The sequence below is a fragment of the Ochotona curzoniae genome, unplaced genomic scaffold, assembly GCF_017591425.1.
Source record: "Ochotona curzoniae isolate NIBS_2020 unplaced genomic scaffold, NIBS_Ocur_1.0 contig_1, whole genome shotgun sequence".
Lineage (NCBI taxonomy): Eukaryota > Metazoa > Chordata > Mammalia > Lagomorpha > Ochotonidae > Ochotona > Ochotona curzoniae.
Genome location: NW_024464918.1, coordinates 44,655,705 through 44,674,234, shown reverse-complemented (window position 1 = coordinate 44,674,234; position 18,530 = coordinate 44,655,705). Strand labels below are relative to the sequence as shown.

At 56.9% G+C, this 18,530-nt stretch overlaps 1 protein-coding gene across 1 annotated transcript in view; it reads left to right on the top strand.

The window, feature by feature from the left end:
- KCNN2 (potassium calcium-activated channel subfamily N member 2) overlaps positions 1–18,530 on the top strand; it is a 79,827-nt gene that overhangs the window by 49,455 nt on the left and 11,842 nt on the right. The window lies entirely within an intron of this gene.

Here is an 18,530-nt window from a genome sequence, read left to right as displayed (position 1 = left end):
GCCGCTCCGTATCCAGGACACGCGCGGCCCCAGCCGTGTGCGCAGTCACCCTCTGCCACGTACATGGGGGACATGAGAAAGACCGTGGAAAGGGGCAAAGTGAGACCCAGACTTCGGTATTTTTTCCATAGCAAACAAAACGCATCTCTTCATTAGAGTTCCTGGGTAGGTGTTGAGTCCTGCTGTCTGTAGTTCCCAGGTGTGTTTGGATCCTCCTGTCCGGGCAGAGCAACCCACAGATCTGGTGAACTCCTGCGTGGTGGTGGTGTAGACCATGCTCAGGTTGGGAGTTTCACTGCAACACACTTGGGGCGTCAAGTTGACTTTGATAGCACAGTATGTTTTCGAATAAAATGCAAGGGAAGGGCCCGGCACGATAGCCTAGTGGATGAATCCTCTCCTCGCAAGCGCTGGGATCCCGCGTGGGCACCAGTTCATATCCCGGCTGCTCCACTTTCCATCCTCTACTGGGAAGGCAGTAGAGGATAGCCTGAAGCCTTGGGACCCTGCACCCATGTGAGAGACCTGGAAGAAGCCCCTGGCTTCAGAAAGGCTCCGCTCTTGCCATTGTGGCCACTTGGGGAGTGAATCCGAACAGAAGATCTTTCTGTTTCTCCTCCTCTCTGTAAATCTGACTTTCCAATAAAAATCAATCAATCTTAAAAAAAAAAAAAAAAAAAAAGGCAGGGAAGACACCAGGGGGTGAAGAAGTGTGGGTTTCCCGTGCAGTAGTGTGGTTGGCCGGATGCCTGATGACCGTGCTCGGACGCGCCGAGGAGCCAGGCAGGGTAGGCAGGCACGGGGAAGGTGGCAGCCAGCACACTGCGGGCGGAGGGCTGTGGGTTTGCTTTATTTGTTCATTTGAGGATAAGGTGGCAGTAGGGAGAGCACGGGGCATGCTCTCGTGCACTGAGCGCCTATGCACTTCTGGCTGCGGCACTGCTTTGTGGTGCGTGCTCCACCTCGCCGGCACCCGACCTCCTGGGAACTGTAAAACGTCACGCGCCTGTGTCCCATCTCCTTGCTCCTGGGATGCAGTCCTTGAGTCAGGGTTTCCAGAGGCCCCTGGATGGTGGCCGTGGAGCACAGCCATGGCTGAGTGCCACAGCACTGTGCTAGTTGCTGGCCACGGGGACAGTGACCTGGACCACTAGACTCTCGGGTAAACCCATAATGAAAGAGTGAAGCAAGCGTGGAGTCAGCCATTGCAGAAGGAAACCTGTCAAGCAGCAGCTATCGCAAGACACCTGCCGGGCCTGGGTGTGAGTGCTCCCTGGGGCGCAGGCGCACCGACATTCCACGAGGGGCAGACACAGGGTACGTCTAGCCCAGTGTCTGCACCCGGGGCCTGCAGTGTCCGTCCAGGCTGCCCTTCCACGCCTCCATGCAAAGTGCAGGGGACCCAGGTTCCCCGAGAGGGAGCTGGGTGACAGGCTCAGTGAGTGCCATGTGCAGGGAGCAAGCATGTGTCTAACCTGAAGGTCAGTGAAGTCAAAGCTGAAGTGAGGGGTGATGGGCAGAGAGCCAGAGAGGGCTCTAGAGGCGGCTTGCCTGCAGAGAGAAGGGTGCGGGCCCAGGAGGACGGGCTGACCCCAGAGCAGTGGCAGTGTGAGTGCTGGGCACACGCCAGGCATGGAGTGGTGACACGGAAGCCCAGGCCTGGGACTGAGGGGTGAGTGAGTGGCCAAGCAGGGTGTAGGAGCATTCATAAGGATAGCAGGGACATGGCGACTGCCGGAACACACGTGATGTGGAAGAGCATGCCAGGCTGGGCAGCTGTGAGCGTCACAGAGTGTGTGGGAAGAGACCCACAAGTGCCACAGCCACAACACCCGGTACTTCCTGCACAGCAGGACACAGATGCACACACTCCCACGTTGCAGGTCAGAGGGAGGGGACCCCTCCGTTGCTGTCAGGTGGATGGGAGAGGCCTGCACTGAGAACTCTTCCAACAACTCCTGACTTACCCCGCTCCCTTGGTGGGAGTGTAGAATGGCGCGGCCCTGGGCAGGGCAGGCCTGAGCGTGCTCAGAGAACTGGAAATGGACCTGCTGCCCCACCCAGCTGTCCCACTCCGGGGATATGTCCAAGTGACATGAAACCTGCCTGTGTCAAGGTGGCCTGCACCTCTCTACTTGGAGCAGCGCACCCTGTGTTAGCAGAGACATGGAAGATGCCGTGTATCCGCCCGGAAGGAATGGGGAAAGGAACGCGGAACATCGGGGATACTGCTCAGCCAGGGTGCTGGATAGAATGGAATTCTGACATTTGCAAACAAAATGATCCCAACTGGAGACCATTAATGTTCAGTAAAATAAGCCAATCCCAAAAGGGTGAATGCATGTTCTCTCTGATACAAGGCAATCTTCATACAAAAACAGAACAGTTATGTAGGTGAGCAAGCATGCTCGTTACTCTGTGGACTGAGCAGTGGGGACTAGTGTACCTGGAAGTGAGGACACACTGCGATCGGCATCTCTGCTCCCAGTGACGCAGTCCGACACACCTTGACCGTGTGAGAAAGGTTTCCGACCTTTGTCCCCCGATGCTCTGATGTACTTTAATAGCAAAATGTTAAACTTGTAGCTGTCGCAAAAGGACCGTCCTAAATGGGGAAGGGAGATGAAGGAATCACACACCTATAGCACCGTCGCTTGAAAAACAATGTTAGTGGGAATAAAAAAGATGACATTATGGAATGCCGTAATTCATCAGAAAGAGATAATCCTAAACTTGCTTGTCGTGGACAATTCCATGACCTCTACACGCAGGACAGCGAGGAAAGCATCAAGAGAAACAGACTCGTTGGGGACCGCCGTGAGATTGAGCACAGCTCGGCACTGAACGGGTCGTGCTCAATCAAGTGGACAAGCTCCCAGGTGTCTGAGCAGTGCAGTTAAGAACAGAGCAGCAGCCGGCATTGTGGCCCAGTGAGTCATGCTACTGCCTGCAATGCTGGCATCCCATGTGGGCACCAGTTCAAGTCCCGGCTGCTCCACTGCTGATCCAGTTCCCTGCTTATGGCCTGGGAAAGTGCTGGAGGATGGCCCAAATGCTCGGGCCCCTGCACCCATACAGGAGTCCCAGAAGAAGTGCCTGGTTTTGGCCTGGTTGAGCCACAACCTTCAGATCATCTCAGGAGGGAATGAGCTGGAGAAGACCGGTATCTGTCTGGCTCTTTCTCCACACCCCCGTGAAGTTTGGCCTTATGTTATAAGCCTGTAGCTAGAAATGAGTGCAGACCCGCCTCCCCGGCCGTGTGCACTGAGCAGTGATGGAGCAAACACGATGCTGTGACGTAGGCGGCTCACCCCACTGCCTAGCAGTAGTCACGGTGCCAGAGGGCAGAACTCTTGCACTCAGGCTCAGCTGGCAACATCCCCCAGGGTCCCTGTAGCAGCTCCAGTTCCTGCCAGAGAGCAGTGAGCACCCGACCCTCGGATCCTTCTGAGCCGTCATGGGGTTAGGATTTCTGTCTGGAGAGGCTGGCTCACAGGCAGCGCAGGGCAGGGGTTGGGTGGGGGGGTCCCTGTCTTGTAGGTCACTCATGGGGGTCACTTACTAAGCAGCCGAACCAGACCACTTGATGTCGGGTTGCTTCTCTTGGCCCAGGAGGCCGTCCTCACTGAGCTAAGACAGGCTGAGTTATCAGCGGCAAGCCAGAGAGCATGCAGCTGATCGGATTTATTCACAGAAAGATGACCAGTGCTCTCAGGGTGTGCTTGCTGCCTCCCCCAATGGAAGGTTAGTGCCGGGCGGAAGGGCCTCTCTCCTGTGGCCTCATGCTGGGAGGGTGGGCAGCAGCGAGCGGCTGGCTGGCCCTGGGGGACAGAACACACACAGTGGTGGAGAAACAGCCCCGGATGCCATGGTCCAGAGCTGCTTCTCACAGTGACAGACCCTTCTCCCCTGCTGCTGCTGCCGGGCCAGCAAGGAGCTCAGTATCGGCGGTGTTTGTCATTGTAAGAGTGGTTTCTGTTTTTTAACAATTCATGTATTTATTTGAAAGAATTAGTGAGAGAGCTTAATCTTCCATGGTTCGCTCCCCGAGTGGCTGCAGTGGCCGAGGCGGGGCCAGACCAAAGCCAGGCTGCAGGAGCCTCTCTCAGGTCTCTTGCAGGTGTCCTGCTGTTTTTCCCAGGCCACTAACAGGGTGCTGGATTTGGAGGAAAGAAGCTGGGCCTAGAACTGGCACCAGCATTACAGATGGTGGCTTTGTCCACTGCATCATAATGCCTGCCCCCAACACCCCCCCAAAATAATCATTTCTATTCTATACATTTGGTTCAAGTGGACAGTGACATTTATGTAGTGAATTTTAGGAAGATGGCTATGAAAGATGGTTTCTGTAGAAGGTTAGCTGGCTTTGAAGGGCTATCAGACCCAACCTTGGAAAATGCCTTCCAGCATTATGGGCCTCCGTGTCCCTGTGCTGGGACATGGCTGTCCGCTGCCCTCCTTGGATAAGTCACCTGTGCTCTGGAAGGCCTTGCCACAGGTGAGCAACAGGTGGCAGAGGGCGCGGGCCATGCCAGCCTCTGGGATGGGAAACAGAGGCTGTGGTCGCTGCACCTGCACCGCCGATGCTGTTTGGAGAGAGGGACAGAGCTGCCCCACTGTTAACACTGCAGGTGTGATGTGGCAGGGCCTGGTGAATACGCAGGGAATTCAAAGAGTTCCTAGGAAAGTGGAATGGTGAGTAGGTTTATCTTGGCAGAATAAACACTTGAAACAGTGTGTGAACGGGAAGCTCAGGTGCAGCAAGAGCGGGAGGTGCGGGGGACTGAGAAGACGACCCTGGCCGGTTGCTGTTGGGGGTCCAGTCACTGGGAGGGCCCCAGGTGGCAGCCCAAGATGTGCCCCACAGGTGCCTGCTGTCAGGCTGAGGGCCCGAGGCCCTTGGTGCAGTGTAGCAACTGCAGATGCTTCTACGTGCGTGCGCGTCTCCTGGGTCCGTCCCAGCCCTGGGTCGCAGGGTGCTCACTGTTAATGGGAAGGGACCCTGAGCGTGTCAGCCGCTGCTCCGCGGGGATTAAGTCCTGCTCCACTCGAGTCTGCATCAGACTGAAGAGTTAAAGAGTAGCACAAGGATCCCAAATTACCCTTTGCATAAAATATTTAATTTCCCATGAATAAGTGGATTTTACTAAAATTATTTTTCTGCCCTTGAGGGCTCACAGGAAAGCAGTTTAATGAAGAGAGCTGATTTTAGAAGCTGGTAAATTTTTTATAATAGGAATCATCGGCAAAGGCGCAAGAAATAGACAAGGGTGGCAAGCGTCATGGGCTGGGAACAGGGCGGGGGAGTGGGGAGGCCTTGGAGCTGGACAGAGGGGCAGGAGACCCACTTCAGGGTGGGAACCTGGCCCTGGCTTCTGCCTGCTGGCCGTGAGCCCTCGGGATGTGGGGAGGTTCAACGAGAGGGCTGGGCTGGGTGGCTTCTGAGCTGTGCATCGCCATGGGCATGTGGGGAAGGGGAAGACGAGCTGGCGTGGAAGAGCTCTGGGCGAAGGGATGTGTGCTGCGCTCACTGTGAGTCCAGCCCTCTCTGAGCTGGCACGGATGACGGAGCGGGGCTGGCTGCTGGCGTCTGCCAGTGTGGGCGGTGGCCCCGTCTCCCAAGTGCATCGTTGAGCGGGTCAGTTTGTTGGCCACCAGTACAGTTGAAACCTGTTGTTACAGTGTGTGAACCCCCTGCTTGCAGAGCCTGTGTCCCCGTTTGCCTTCGGGGTGGCACGTGCACCCCAGGAGCCAGCCAGAGTCCTGCTCCTGGGACCCACGTGCGTGGCTGCAGCTCACAGAGGACAAGTGTGCTCCCAGCCAGTGTATCCCTACTCCCTGTGGGGTAGCTAAGCACAGAGCTTGACTCAGGCTGCCCTGGGGGTCCCACAGGGGGCACCCATCTCCACAGTCAAAATCAAACTGAAGAACCGTAGAGAGGACCGAGCCAGCAGGTGCTGAGTGTGCACAGCGCGGGAGAGGGGGCCACCGTCTTTCTACAGAATGAGAACTTGGAAGGCAGTGTCAGAGCTCGCTTGTCTTTGGCTTTTTGTGAAGTCTCCCCGAGCCATTCACGTGGAGGCTCTGTCGTCAGCACAGAGCCACATGGGGTGACATGGATGTTCCGGGTCACGCGCCGTCTGCTGCTCTCACATTGAACAGCTCACGTCCAGAACTGAGGCTTCCTTTCTGATTCGGCTATGGGATTCTGACATCGTGTGGGACTCATTCTGTAGTTACATGAAGCACCGATTCGGCCAATGGCATTCAGGTCTCTCCACCTTGCACGGGGCTTCCGTGTCCACACAGCCCTGGACTAGGGGCCGGGGGACTTGGGGCTGGGGTGGAAAACAGGCAAGAGGTGAGGCTGCTCAGAAGCCCAGGGCTGGCAGCTCTTGTACCAGTAACGTAAGGGTGTGAACTGGGACCCAAGCAATCCCAGATGTGAAACACACACACAGGCAGTGCACACAACTTGTATCACTCTGTGAGTGAGAGCTTGTCCTGGCAGATTCTCAGCATGAGGTGGACGAGCCAGGCCTGGGCCTCTAGGGGCTCACTCCACTGTTTTGGTTCTTGTATTGAGAAGTAATTGGCTTAGTTTCCCGCCCTGTGGACCCCACTGTGGGTCCTGCCACGTCCTCGCATTCAGCATATCCTGGAATGTGAGCCGTGGACCCAGTGGGAAATCAGGGCACCTTACCTCCAGGCTCTAGAGCTGAAGGTGAAGGCTCGCAGCCTGGGCCCCGTCCCCAGCACCTGCTGCTGTCCTCCCAGAGAAACACAAGATGAGCCAGCTGGCGAGGGACGGCCGGTGGGGACAGCCATGTCAGCTGGCGAGGGACGGCCGGTGGGGACAGCCATGTCAGCTGGCGAGGGACGGCCGGTGGGGACAGCCATGTCAGTTGCAGGAGAAAGACCTGGAGCTGGGGTGTGTGTGGTATTTCTTGCTGTCCTCTTGCTCTAATGGGGACAAGTTGTGACTCATCTGGCGAAGACAGCGTTGCTGTGACTAGATGGCTTGGGGTCGTGTGGTTTGGAGGGTCTTGTGCCATAGCTTGACTGATGCGCCCCCATCCATTGTGGCAGCCAGAGACCCCATGTGATGGCTGACAGTGAAGGGACAGGAACAATACAGTTCCTCATGTGTGCCGGCCGCGTTCCACGCATTGGGAGGGCACGAGGGGCGCTTGAAGGCTATGTGTGACAGCACAGACGGGGGCAGCATGGATGTGGGGGGCAGCACAGATGGGGGACAGCTTGGATGTGGGGGGCAGCACAGACGTGGGGGCAGCATGGATGTGGGGGGCAGCATGGATGTGGGGGGCAGCACAGATGGGGGACAGCTTGGATGTGGGGGGCAGCACAGACGTGGGGGCAGCATGGACATGAGGGGCAGCACAGACGTGGGGGCAGCATGGATGTGGGGGGCAGCACAGATGGGGGACAGCTTGGATGTGGGGGGGCAGCACAGATGGGGGGACAGAGCGGACGTGGGGCAGCATGGACATGGGACATTCTGATCATTTTCAGGTTCTGTCACGGGGAGCAGTGGCTCGTGCTGCTTGCTCTGTGTCTGTCTCCTGGCCAGGTGTGTCCTGGCTGCCTCCCAGCCTGCGCACAACACACCTGCGGCACTCACAGGTGCACACACACTCATCCACACTCCACAAACGTGCACCCACATTGTCACATACACACTCACACACTCACACTGTCCAGGGGGATCTGACTGCTCTAAGGCTGACGCCATCCAGGGAACAGACACAGTCTGGGCTCGGCATTGAGGATGACCGCATCACAGCATGGCTCTCGTTGCCAAGGGGACTGATGGGTGTCACACACCTTCCGTGCTGGCCCAGGGCAGGCACTGCTTACCCTGGGCCAGAGGGGCATAGAGATTGGTCTTGGGCCAGGAGGCGTTGGTTTCCTGTGTGAATGAGCAGACCTGGCTGGCTTGGTAGGCTGGGGCCGCTTCTGCCTGGGGACTGGACTCAGCTGGCATTCACTGCGCTGAGCTGAGGGCCCAGGGCACTTGTGCCACTGTGCGCAGCTGCCTCCTCTGCTGTGATCCTGAAGAACTTCCACTGGGGCGTGTCAGGCACCATGTTGCACTGCTCAGGTGTTGCAGGTTGACGGATGGTGAGGGGGTTGAAGTGGTGTTGCTTTGCTTCAGCTCTTTCTGGAGAGGTTGGAAACTCGAGTGGGAGCTGCTTCAGCCACTGCCCACTACAGTGGCACCCTGTGTGACATGCGCTCAAGTCCTAGCTGCTGCACTTCTGATCCAGCTCGCTGCTCATGTGCCTGGGAAAGCAGCAGAGGGTGGCCCAGGTGCTTGGGCCCCTGCACCCACATGGGGACTGGATGGAGTCCCAGGCTCATCTTGTCAGCCTGGCCCAGCCCTGGTCATTGCCATCGTTTAGGGAGAAAAAGACATCATGTGGAGGATATCTCTCTGAAACTCTGCCTTCCAAGGAAATCTTTCTTAAAATCCTTGTGGCGTTAGCAGGACCATCTCCATCGGAGGTCTGTGACATGCTCCCAGGGAACACCCTGTGTTTGTGTTCACTTAGTGGCATCTTGGCATCGGGGTCTGTAGTTGAGCCGCCTGTGCCGAATGAAGCAAGGCGCAGTGCCAGGGTGTCACTGGTAAACCCTGGAGTGGCCGCAGGCCACTGGGCGCCTTCCCCGCAGCCACCCTGGCGTGCCCTGGGCTGAGTCCCTGCACACTCTGCTCCAGGCTTGGCCTTGCCTCTCTGACCCTCTGCTGCGTCTCCTTCCCAGGAGCCAGCAGTGATGCTCAGCCGCTGTGAGCCACCCCCAAGGCTGGCCTGAGCCCGCAGAGGCTCCCTGCCGTCTCCCGTGTCTTGGCTGTGTTAAAAAATTGCAGGGTCCCGGGTTTGTGCGTGACTGCCACTTCCTGCAGGTGTAGCCCTTTGGAGCCGGGTGCGTCTGGATGAGTGGGATGTGCTCTTCCGTGGCTGGCGGAGCGCCCGGGACAGAAGCCCTGGCATCTGCTTTTCCACCTGTCAGCCACTGGGCACTGGGAGGAGGAGGAGGCGGGGAGAACATGGCACTGACCAGCCTCTGATCCCCGGTCCCATCCCTGTCCCTGGCTGTCCCTCCTGACCCTGGCTGCTCTGGGCTCCCCTCCAGCTCCTCCCTCCTGCCTCTAGCCCTCTGGCCACTGCAGCCAGCAATGTCACTGGCAGACTGGGAAGCGGGAAGAGCAAACCTCCCAGGTGCATCACCACACCTGGGTGCACGAAGGGGTGAAGCCCTCTCCCCCTGGACGCCAATGGGAGAGGCTTTGCTCCATGTGGAGTGCATGTGTGCCCGGAAGCTTCATCCGGAGTTCATGGGAACATGTGATTCAGAAGCATTTTGCATGGGAATAGTTAGCTGGCAGTTCTTTTCCCACCAGCTGTTGAAGCTGGGAACCGTGGGGTCCCAGGGCTGGCTGCCGGGACAAGAGAAGGGACAATGCCGGTGGGCGACCTCTGAGCTGGGAGCAACCCCTGCTACTGAGTCCCACAAGTCCAGCCACTTGGCCTGTCGGGTGCACGAGACTGGGGAGGGCAGGGTAAAGGCATGCCAGTGCTGCCCCTTAGCTGCCTCCTGGTACATCTGCAGGTGTGGTTGCAGCCCCAGCCTCCAGGAGCCCACAGGTCCCCAGTTATGCTTTGGCAGTAGCTGAGCTGGGAGTCCCAGCCTGAATCCTGGCTGCTCCCCAGTGCTGGCCAATGGGGTAAGCGGGTGCCCCCTAGTGGCTGCCCACCTCCTGGGAGCAGTTTGGGCTTGGGTCCTGCATGGCCAGGTGCAAGCCTGGCGCATGTGGCACAGGGGTCTGCAGAAGAGATTCTAAGAAGTGCATGCAGACAGGGCACCTTGGCCAGGCCACGTGTGGAGCCCCAGGCCTGCCGGTTGCTAATCTACCAGGAGGGGTTGTGTTTCCATCAATGTAGGGCCTGTGTGAAACGAGCTTGATAGTACAGTTTCGTGCTGGAACACCCCAGGGGAAGGATGTGACAGTGTTGGTCCTGGTGAGCCCGGGGCTTTAGGACCTGCCTTCACTGGGGAGTATTGGGGGCTTGAGACTGGATCCCCCAGGTTTTGATGCCTGATGTTGTGGCATTACTGTCTAGGATGTGTGGTGGTGCTGCTGCCCTCAGGGTGTCCCGGACATTCCCAGGGGAGCTTTCTGCTTGCGGCTCGGGGGACCATGGACACATCCAGCACGCACTGTCCATCACTGTCTCAGTGTGGACCACAAATCCATGTGAGTCAGGTGTACAGAAACGGGTCTGCCTGGCTGTAACAGACGGACGTGTGATCTTGAAGCCATATGCTCAACGTGCACATGAGGGGAGGCTTTTATTTGGAATCAGAGATGGTAGCAGAATGGCCGATGTTGTACCCAAATCTCGAGAGCCCCAGATATCCTCAGGCTGGGCTGAGCTTCCGGCTGCCCAGCCCGGTGGGACTGGGGGAGAAAGAGAGGGAACTGGAGGTTGCACAGCACAGGGTTTTTATGCACTTCAGGCCAATTCCACGCAATCCCGAGTCGTGATTGGTCTGTTGAACTGTTAACTTTTAAAAAGAGCAAGTTAAAGCAAGTCAGTGTTTACATAGTACAGTCTGGTGGGCTGTGGGTATGAGCAGGTCTTATCTAAAAAGCAGTGGTCTGCCAGGTGGTCTGCCAGGTGCCCTGCCAGGTGCCCTGCTGGGTGTCACGGAGATGGTCAGGCCTGGAGCTCACACCGCCCCCAGCCAAGCAAGGCAGAAACCACAAAAGCAGAAAACACGGAGGTTCCTCCACGGAGCACCGCACCTGCACCGGTACGCCCTGTACGTGCGGGCACACACAGCTGACCCTCGGGGCCACCGGCCGCATCTCGCCGTGGCGTGGAGGTGTGCATCGCTTCTCGCTGCCCTGTGTGTGCTTAGGAGGCCGTGGGGTGTCAGGTGAAGCACACGGCAGACAGGCTGTGCTGCGTGGGCTCCAGGCCAGGGCCTTGCTGGAGGGCGTCAGGGGTCGGTGTGGGCGGGCCTTGTGCAGCCAGGCTGGGGCATCCCAGCCTCAGTGTCCCCAGCCCAGGACTCACACCTGGCCAGCTTTCACCAGGAGCTGTCTGTCCCTCTCCCTGGCGAGTCTGTCGGGGCGGAGAGGGCGGGGAAGGAGAGCTCGCCCAGCTGCAGCCACTCCCGACCTGCTTCTCCAGGTGTGCAGGGCCCGGGCCGTGGTGGCGTGTGTGTGAGCTAAGACTTCACCAGGGGCTCATAGTCACTGCTGATGTCGCTAGTCTCGAGGAGTGGCAGGTCCAGGCAACAAGATGTTTGTCCAGGGAGATGCGGGCTGTGTCCTTGTGCCGGCGCCCGCAGCCGTTCTGCTGTGACTGCCATCCCCGCCCTGGGATCTTGAGCTTGAGTGTAAAGTGTGTATCTGGGCTGCTGTTGGGCACAGTGGGCTAGGTGCCACTCAGGATGCCCACATCCCCACCCCGAGATCCTGGGTTCTAGTCCAGGCATCTGATTACTGCTGTGGCTCATGCACACACTGGCAGCCAACCGAAGTCCTCAGTTCCCTGCCAGTTGAGGGGGAAGGAGAGGGCTGTGTCCCTGCGTCGGTCCCGGCAGGTGCAGGCCGTCTGGGGAGTAGGCCAGTGGGTGGGGGATTTTGGTCTCTGTCAAAATCGAGCTCTGGTTAGCCCAGGTTGGCAGAGGACAGAAAGTCAGATATAAACAAGTACCAAAAAAAAAAGAAAAGTTCACCTCCTGGTGTTCCCACATTAGGAGAAGGAAGGGGGGAAATTCCTACAGCTGAAGAAGCAAAGTGAAGTCTGGGCAGAACGGCCTTCGGGGTTTCAGCATTGCCAGGGATGCCCCAGCCCGGGAAATGCTGTGCTGCCACCACACGAGCTGAGGGGCTGTGCGGTGGCCAGCAGTGGCCAGGTGGTGGCTGTTCCTGTGCCTTGGTGACTGCTGGTATGGCACGGCATCTGCCTGGGCTCGGACTGTGACGTCCTGGCTCACTGACGGGAAGACGAGTCGGGGTGCTGCAGGGGATCGGGGGCCTCACGGACCTGAGGGCCTGAAGGGAACGCCTGTCCGGTGTTGGCTGAGGGGCACACACACCCGGGGATGGCACTGGGCCCGGACACCCTCCCTCGGAGGTGTTCAGGATGTGACTGGGCTTCCTGCAGCTGCCGCCACCCGCTTCACAGTAGCTGTCCTGCTTGCTACTCTCGGGTGCCAGCTGAGCATCTGCAGTGGCCGCCTTCTCCCAGGGCACAGGGACTACATCGCAGGAGCCCGGCGAAGGGTCGGTGATGTTGCCCATGTCTGTAGTTCTCTGCACTGCAGGTGCCAGACGGTCCTGGATGGAGAGCCCGCTCTGCAAGTAGAACTGCCCGATGGCCCCAGGACCTGCTGGCAGGAAAGGCCACTTAACTCTTGCTGTCTCTTTCTCTCCCTGCCCTCTGCTTCCCATTCCTCTCCTTGTCTCTCTCCCTGTCATGTGCGTGTATCTCCTGTCCCTTCCTCTGTGTGTGTGTGTGTGTGTGTGTGTGTGTGTGAGAGAGAGAGAGAGAGAGAGAGAGAGAGAATGAATCATCTGCTTCGTTTCCCAGATTCCCACAGCAGCCAGGACTGGGCCAAGCCAGGCACCAGAGTCCATCCCGGGCTTCCACTTGGCCGGCAGGAGCCCAGCCACTTTTGCCACCAGCTGCTGCGTCCACAGCATCAGCAGGGAGCTAGACTGGAAGCACCAGGACATGGGATGTGGGCTCCCAGGCCACCTGGCCCTGAGCATTCAAACACATTCCTTTGTAGCATCCCACCCCCCGGGACTTCGGCCTGATTGGGGGAGGGGGTCTCGGCACAGGTGCTGCTCCTGGTGATGCTGATGTGCTGCCAGTGAGCACCTTGGTCTAACAGGTGATGGCAGAGATGCCTGGTGCAGCTGGCCTTTCTAGGCCACTGGCATCGAGCCCTTTTCTTCAACTAGACCCAAGCCTCCTTTTTATGTTTACATGTTTCAGTCAGCCCAGCCGGTTCTTCTGTCTGTCTTTTGAATCAGCACTGCCTGGCTCTTCTTGTGGTTCCGAACGAGCTCCCTTAGTGTGTTTCACCCATCTGGGGCTGCAGCAGGTGCACCCGGCAGCACCAGCATCTCTTCTGGCCTGAGCAGATTGGGACACCACAGCTTGACCTGTTGCCGGCTGGGCGGCCTGGCACTCTGGTGACTCGCCCCCGATTGGTCATGGGTGCACCCTCACGGCTGAGCAGTCCCCTCCCAAACATGCTTGCCCCAGAGAACCTTCCGGACAGCTGCATGGGTAGGCCTAAGCTGCACCTGCTACGGTCCTCCTCCAGTATCCTGCATGGCCTCTGTGTGCAGAGCTGAGGGAGGAGATAGCCCTGGTGTGCGCACACATTACAGCCAGAGCTGTTTCCCCTCTAGGAAGTGTTTACCCGCCCCAGAGGGCTGTCCCTGGCATCCAACATTTCCCCCTGTACCCACCTGTTCAGTCCAGTCCCCTCGAGAGAGGTCACCTGCCTCACCCCCCCCCCCCAGGCAAGGATCAAACATCTCCATGCCTGCGTTCACATTGTCCACTTGCCCTCTGCTCACTCCTGACAGCGCACTTCCTTGCTCTCGCTCTTCCTGTCTCGTCCTTCCTGGAAGGGTATTTTGTAGCCAGTTTATATTCCAGCTGTGGTGCAGTCCCTGTTGTCCTGTGCCTTCTGCAGCACATCTTCATGAAGTAACTTAGTGCAGGTGGCCCTGCCCTCTGCATTTTCTCACTTTGCTCGCTCTCTTCCTCCCTCTCATTTCTTTTCTCAAGAAGGCTTCACATCTGTGCTCAGCTGTGGCTTATCCATATTCAGGAGCAGGGACCATGTCCCAGCCGGGAGCTCGGTGCGGGGAGAGGGATTGTCGGGCAAAACTCGGGGATGATGAAAGCCGAGTTCCTTGTTAGGCGGTCCTTGAGGTGATGACGTGAGCGTTTCTTGTCTGAGCTGCTCTGTTCCCCCATTTCCATGACTCAACCTGCAGGCATGGGGAGCGAAGGGGGGAAGCTGGCAGTGCTCAAGTTCATTACAAAAAGTTGAAATCCGTTTCCATGTCTCCCGTTCTCAGCTGTGTCGAGAATAACCATTCCGTCTCCTGTTACTGCCGGGAAGGACAGGTGCCTGGATGTCCATCACCTCGTGTCCTTTCTGCCTTCAGCCTCATCCGCCGTGGGCTGCCTTGTTTCTCGTGGGCTTGAGAGCAGCTTCCGCCTTCACGGGCTGTTCGGGCTGTTTGCATCACAGGACACGTGATGTGATCATCCTCGTGCCGTTTTCTCCTCCTTGTCCTGTCTCCTTTGTCCTGTTCCTGCTTCCTTTAGGATCAGTTTCTTTTTTTTAATTATTCTTTTAAGATTTATTTATTGTTTTTGTTGGAAAGGCAGATTTACAGAGAGGAGATATAGAAAGATCTTCCATCTGCTGGTTCACTCCCCAAATGGCCACAGTGCTTGGAACTGAGCCAATCTGAAGCCAGGATCCAGAAGCTGCTTCTGGATATCCCACGCAGGTGCAGGGTCCCAAGGCTTTGGGCCGTCCTCCACTGCTATCCCAGGCCACAGGCAGGGAGCTGGATGGAAAGTGGAGCAACTAGGACATGAGCCAGTGCCCATATGGGATTCCGATGGATGCAAGGTGAAAATTTGGGCCCTGAGCCGTCGCACTAGGCCCTAGATTGGTTTCTGTCACGCTGGCTTCAGTCCTTCACTGGATCTTCAGTGTGTTATTAAAGTGGTTCCTGTAGGACCTGCAGCATCCGTGGCTGCCCTGGCCCTGCATGCCATCTTCCTCTCACCCGATACTGTACCCTCCCCACAGAGCATCTCGAGCTGGCACGGGATCACCTTACACAGACAGTACTTACACTTGCGCGGCCCTGGGTCGTTTTACGTGCGGCCGCTGATCTGTCCTCCGCTGAATAATGAAGGAGACCCGCCACGGGTCTGCCTTCTGTGCTGGTGGACACTGGGAGGCTCTGGACCCTGCTTTTGTCCTTGCCGAGCTGGGCCCTGGAGTGTGCACACAAGGCTTCGAGCCAGGGCTGATTCACGCTGGCACTCTGGTAGCCTGCCTTCTCTGGGGGGCGGGGGGCTGCCCCCTGCTGCTGGATGGCCAGTGTTTCCCCTGACTTTGTAGCTGCTTCTGGAGCGTGAGCGCAGCGCCCTGCTCAGGCCGACGGCAGACAGCACCAACACTCGTTCACGAGCCCGCGTCTGTGCCCTTGCCTGGCGTCTCCTCTCCTTTCCCTTGCTCACCTGGTTTGTACGTGCTGGGTGTTACTGCTTGGCTGCTGTCGGGAGGTGGATCTGTGAGCTGGTTCTTCCAGCACGTAAATCCCCGCTGGCCCCTCTCACAGCAACAGGCTGATGAGTGGCACGGTGGTTTTGCCAGTTCTAGTCCTGGCAATGAGAGGAGCAGGGTAGGGAGTAATGAGTGGTGGCGGGTGAACCCCACTGCTGACTTGGGATTACAGGCTTAAGAACTGACAGTTGCACACAAAGCCTGGAACATGAGGTGGCATATGGGCTCCCGCTGAGCAGAGGCCATGACCGACTGCGTCCCCGTGCGTGACCCTGAAGGGAACACGCTGCATGGCCACAGCTATGCCCTAAGCTCTACAGTGACACAACTCCAAGACAGCAATGCCCTCAGTGAACACGTACTGCAGACGCTGGGCAGCCACGAGGCCCCTCAGGACGCCCTGCAGGTGTGAGGGGACAGTCGGGGCTGGGGAGATGGGCAGCACTGAGTCAAGGAAGAAAGACGAGGGTGGAAAGAGGACAGCATGGCACTGTCCCAGCGCTGGCCTGAGGCCGCCTCCCTGCAGCAGTCCCCTGAGCCCCCTGAAGAGACCACCTAGTATGCTCTACTCGCGGCTGCAGGTAACTGCTAATGCCGTGAGAAGGCGTGCAGGGGCCGCAGTCCACGCTGAACTGACACGGGGAGGAAGTAGATCTCCTCTGACAGCCTTGGCCCCTGCCTCGCAGCCACCCCACCATGACACCCCCAAACCCGCCTCTGCAAAGCCAGAACTTGTTCCGAGTGGTCACTCACTCCAGCCCCCCTGGGGGAAGCCTGGAGCCACCTGAGGGTGCAGGGGGCAGGACACCAGGGCAAGACCGAGCTGACCTCCCGCCAGCCAACAGCGTGCATCTCCGTCTCCCAGCTGTCCCTGTGGAGAGACTCGGACCCGGACGAGGTGGGCACCGTGGCCAGCCTGCAGGGCCCACGAACGGGGACGGTGACTTCCCTGGGAAAAGCCGGAGTCTGTCCTAGAGCAGACAGGTTCCACGTGGTCGCGACGTGGATGAGGAGCCTGGAGCAGCTGTTCTTCCCTCCACCCCTCCTGTGTTTTTCTAGTTTATACAGTAACATACTTTCATTTCACTTGGAAATGGCAGATTTAACGCTGCATTAAGCAGAAAACAGTAACAAACAACAAAAACTTCAGTTTCCCAGGAGTATAAGCAAAAGCTGTACACAGTAATCAAGTCCAAGTGTCATTCTCATACCTGTACCCTGAGGTTATCACGGATTGGGGCGAACATGAGATCTGACTGTTGAAATCTGGATTATCACTTAGCATAATGACTGTCAATTGCATCCATTTTGCTGAAAAGATAAGACTGCATTGCTTTTGCGGCTGAGTCATGTTCCACAGTATATAGTCTATAACTGTGTGTGTGTGTGTGTGTGTGTAGTGTAGCTGTAACTGCATTATCCCACACCCACTGATGGGTATCTGGGTAGTTCTACATCTTAGCTCTTGTGAATTGAGCTGCTGTAAACAGGGCTCTCCTAGGCTGATCTGATTGTGTAAATTCCCGGAAGTGGGATGGCTGTGTCACATGGTGGATCTGTTCCCACATCTCTGAAGAGTCTCCGGGTTTCCTCCGTTTGCATTCGGTTCCATCCGCAGTAGCAACGGGTGAGGGTGCCCTTTCCGCCCGTCCCAGCATGCGTGTATGTGTGTATAGTTTTGGGTGATAGCCACTAGTGCTAACTGGGGTTAGAACGTGATGAATCTTAATTGTGGTTTTGTATTTCCCTGGTTTGGCTAGTGAACCTGAGCATTTTTTCATGTCTGTTGGCCAACCTGCGCAGGTACTTTGCCCATTTCTAAACTAGATTGTTGCTGCTGTTTTGAGCTCTCCGTGGGTCCTGCACACGAATCCTCTGTTAGCTGTGTAGTTGGCAGGTACTTTCTCCGGTACTGGTGCTTGCCTCTCTGCCTTTTGCAGTTTCCTCTGAGATGCAGACGCCTCTTAGCTCGATGTAATCCCATTTGTTTATATTTGTTTTGATCACCAAGAAGTCTTTGCCCATGTCCACGTCCTGCAGTGTCCCAGTATTTTTCTACAGTGAAGTAATGGCATCAGGCCATGGGTGTAGACCTGTATCCATTTAAAGTTGATCTCTGTGTAAGGCTCCAGGTGGGGTCTTGTTTTATACTTGGGCACACACGGATCTAGTTTCCCAGAACCACAGACTGTCTTATTTAGTCTTGATTGATTTTGATTCACTTGTCAACAATGAGTTGGCTGTGCATGTGTGGGTTCATTGCTGGGATTAGGTCTGTTTTTGTGCCAGTTCAGTTGTTTGGAATACAACTGCCCTGTAGTGCATCTTAAAGTCTGGTATTATGATGATTCCAGAATTGTTGTTGTTGTTTGATTGCTTTCACTATTAGAAATCTGTGTATTTTCATATGCATTGTTTTTCTAGATCTGAGAAGAATGTAGCAGGGATTTTGTTTGGGATTGCATTGAATCTGTAAATCACTTAGGGGAGCATGGACATGTTGGTGACACTGATTCTGCCAGTCCGTTATCTTGGCAGCTTGCTGTTTGGGGTCTTCTGTTTCTTTACCATTTTGTAATTTTCATTATAGAACTCACATCCTTGGCTATATTTATTCCATGTCACACAGGACGCTGTCAGCCGTGTGGGTCTGTCCCCTGCACAGTGTGCCTGCGTGTCACACAGGACGCTGTCAGCCGTGTGGGTCTGGCCCCCTCCCCCATGAGGTCCAGGTGCTCACAGTCCTGCCAGCCCCCCAGTCCTTTCCTTTGCTCCCAGGTCACCTTGGGGCCACTAGAGCAGCCACAGAAAGTCTGAACACAAGAAAGCTACGCGTGAGCTTTCCAATTTTCTTTTGTACCTCCTGCTCTCTGAGTTCCCACTCTCCTCCAGGCTGTGAGGGGCAGGAAGCAGCAGCGGCTGGCCTCATGGCGCAGTGGGTTGAGCCCCTGCCTACAATGCTGGCATCCCAGATGGGCAGCAGTTCAAGTCCTGACTGCTCCTGGCTTGGTCCTGACTCAGCCCTGGCATTGTGGGTGTTTGAGGAGTGAACCAGCAGATGGCAGATCTCTCATTCTGTCTCCCCTCTCCTCTTTGTGGCTCTTCTCAGTCTTTACAGAGAGATAGAAAGGAAGGAATGTGGACAAGAAAGCAGA